Source organism: Lipotes vexillifer, unplaced genomic scaffold (genome assembly GCF_000442215.2).
Source record: "Lipotes vexillifer unplaced genomic scaffold, Lipotes_vexillifer_v1.1 scaffold1608, whole genome shotgun sequence".
NCBI classification, from domain to species: domain Eukaryota; kingdom Metazoa; phylum Chordata; class Mammalia; order Artiodactyla; family Lipotidae; genus Lipotes; species Lipotes vexillifer.
This window is the reverse complement of record NW_006774162.1, coordinates 354,618-358,237: the sequence shown is the minus strand read 5'-3', so window position 1 is coordinate 358,237 and position 3,620 is coordinate 354,618.

Genomic DNA, 3,620 nt, shown 5'->3' with positions numbered 1-3,620 from the left:
TCTTTCCCTGCTCCCCAGCCTCTTTGCTGTTGTTCCTTTGTGGAACTACCAAGAACAAAACCTGAAGTAAAATGACTGACTTACCTCGAGTTGAACCTTTCAGAGAATGACCACGTCTCTCTGTCTGGCCTCCTTGGTTGGAGAGCGTGTGAGAGGGAGAGGAGTGAGGGTGCCTACTGAGAGTGTGTGTGTCTGTGCCAGGCCAGGGCCCGCCCCCAAATTCCTAATCAAATGTTGTGAAGAGAGGGGTTGAGGAGCCCGGATCCTGGCTTTTTTGGCTCTGCTGCAGGGGCGGAGCTCACACTCAACCGCGCAAAATCCTGCTGTCCGCCTGACGCTATAAAAACCACCTTCTTTCCACTCATCTGCCCTAAAGCATTGGCAGCTCAGGGTCTCTTTCTGCTGAATGAGTTAGTGGCGCCCTCGAAGTTATTTGTACAGTCTCTTACGAAGCGCCTGGATTTCTCATTAAACCCACAAGGGCAGATGCAGGGATGGGGAGGGCCAGGATTTGGGAAGAGGCATCTTAACTCTTTCAGCAGCCCACAGGTCCCACAGGAGAGCGATTGCTCACCCTTCTGGGCTCCGGCGCCCTCTACGGGCAGGTGGTTAGGCTAATGGACAAGGGAGAGGAAACAGGACAGCTGGCTCTGGCTCCAGTTCCATCCCTGACCAGTGTAGACCTGTCTGGGCTGTAGGGTTTCTCTCTCCCCACTGTGATAAAAGGGAAGAAAGGGACTCTCATATTTGTTGATCACTTACTGTTCACTAGCCTCATGCACTTTTGCCTATCTCATGATGATCTTAGGGTTAGCAACAAGTACCTTGTTGAGCTGTAGCAAGGACTCTGTGAGGTAATTTGTGTGAGGCCCCAGGCCCAGAGATGATTGCTGTTGTGCCCATTTTACAGATGTAGAGACCCTGAGCAAGGGGAAGATGAGATCGGAGAAGCAGGCAGGAGCTAGACCATGAAGGGACTTTTAGGCCATGGAATGGATTTAACTTTTATTCTGAATGTTTAAAAAACAACCTGTTTTAAGCAGAGGAAGTGAAAAGATCTGGCCTACATTTTTAAAAGCACATGGGAAAGACTGCTGTGTGGCAAAAAGCAGGAAAGTGTGGAAGCAGGAGCTCTAGCCCGCCTTCGTTGAGAGATAATGGCAGATTGGGCTAGTGCAATGGAAGAGGGAACAATGTGTCCTAAAAAGACAAGGAGTTTTGAAAATGGACCAGATAGGGAGTTAGAGGAAGTCAAGGATGAGTCCTTGATTTTGAGTTTGAGCAACTGGTTGGGTGGTAGCACCATTTCCTGACATTAGAAAGATGGGGAGGGACAGAGTCTAAGTTAGAGATCCCTGTTAGGCATTCCAGTGGAGATGCATGCAGGCAGTTAGATATATGAGTCTGAACTGGAAGTTCAGGGACTAGAAGAATTTGGATTACTTAGAATCTCAGTAACTTAGATGAACCCATGCATCCTGAATGCTCTTTCCTCAACTAACTGCCTCATGCTAACATCCAAAAAACACCCCTTTAAATTTTTTTAAACTGTGGTAACTAACTCATAACATAAAATTTACTATCTTAACAAATTTTAAGTGCGCAGTTCAGAAGTGTTAAGTATTGCCGTACAGCCAGTCTCTAGAACTTTTTCATCTTTCAAAAGTGAAACTTTATATTCATTAAAAAAAAATGCCCCATTTCACCCTCCCTCAGCCCCTGGCAACCACCAGAGTAGAAAGAACGACTTTCCACCTCTATGAATTTGACTACTCTGCATGACTCATATAAATGGAATCATACAGTATTTGTCTTTTTGTGACTGGCTTATTTCACTTAGAATAATGTTCTCAAGGTTCATCCATGTTGTAGTGTGTGTCAGAATTTCCTTCCTTTTAAAGGCTGAGTAACTACTGTATGCATATACCACATTTTGTTTATCCATTTATCTGTCAATGGACATTTGAGTTGCTTACACTTCTTAGCTATTGTGAATAATGCCGCTATGAACATGGGTGTACAAATATCTCTTTGAGATCCTGCTTTTAATTATATTGGTTATATGTTCAGAAGTGGAATTGTTGGATCATATAGTAATCTATTTTTAACTTTTTTGAGGAACTGCCATATTGTTTTTCATAGTGGATATACCATTTTACATATCCACCAACAATGCACAAGGGTGTGAATTTGAATCACTCCTTATTTTTTAAAAGTACCAATTGAGAAAGCCTCAGATTTGAATTTGAAGAATTTAGAATTTGAATTTTAAAGAATGGCACTTTTGGTTGCTCCAATAAGGTTGAGCTGTTGACATAATATGAAAGGTCCTTATTAGGGACCCAGTCTCCTCAGGAATTTCAAAGAGTTTTTAAAAGATTAAATATAACGAATGGGCCTTTGCTGACTACCTACTATAAACTAGATGGTTTACTTATGTTATCTCATTAATAATCACAGTAGATATTTTGTGTTGGAAATAGGGGATCACAGATATAAAGTGATTGGATAGTGGTAAAACAAGGATTTGAACCTTGACCTGCATGACTCCAAAGACCTTTCTCACAACACAAGGCCAGAGGACTGGTGGAGTGTAGGGGGTAATGACCACCCTGCTGTCAGGGCTGAACTCAATTAATATGGAGTGCAGCTAATTACAGTGGCCCAATCTGCTTGAATTTGGGGACAGGGGATTGTAAAGATGAGAGGGGGCTGGGATACAGGGTTTCTCTTCCTGACCCCACACATATTTCATTTCAATTTAATGCATATGAGCATCTACTCTGGGCCTGGCATGCTCTTAAGTGTTCGGGACGCAAAGAAGGTTTTGATAGAATACCTCTCAAAATAAAGCAGATGTAAAAGCAGGAAACTCTGATCTCATGACGGAGGCAGAGTGGCCTTAATGTGAAGATGGTTATAAAGAATGCACAGATGGGCTTCCCTGGTGGCGCAGTGGTTGAGAGTCCGCCTGCCGATACAGGGGACACGGGTTCGTGCCCCGGTCCGGGAAGATCCCACATGCCGTGGAGCGGCTGGGCCCGTGAGCCATGGCCGCTGAGCCTGCGCGTCCAGAGTCTCCGCAACGGGAGAGGCCACAACAGTGAGAGGCCCGCATACTGCAAAAAAAGAAAAAAAAAATGCACAGATAACTTTCCCATCATTTTGGAGTCTAGAAAGCAGTCACTTTTCAATGGAAAACACTAGTTCTGGCAACTGGGCCTGAGAGACACTCCTTAGCTGGATCTAGATAGCCTGGACAAATACACCCATTAGGTACAGATGTTAATTTTTTTTAATTCCAGCATACCGAATAATACTTCACTTAGTAACAATGAAAGTCAGTAGAGTCTGGGGGCCAAACATTGATTGGGATTCTTTCCAACTAAGATACCAAAAAACACAGTATCCCCATGTGGATTTGCACTAGGTCTTTAGTCATCTATTCTGTTTCAAGGTAGGTTTGGGAGGAAGAAAAGAGGGAGGGAATGATTGAGATCAGGTCAGGAGGAAGAGTTTCAGGGAATCATTCACTGTTCAAAAATTCCTTTGTCAATGGATTCTAACCTCCATTTTTTTTTTTTTTTTTGCCGTATGCGGGCCTCTCACTGTTGTGGCCT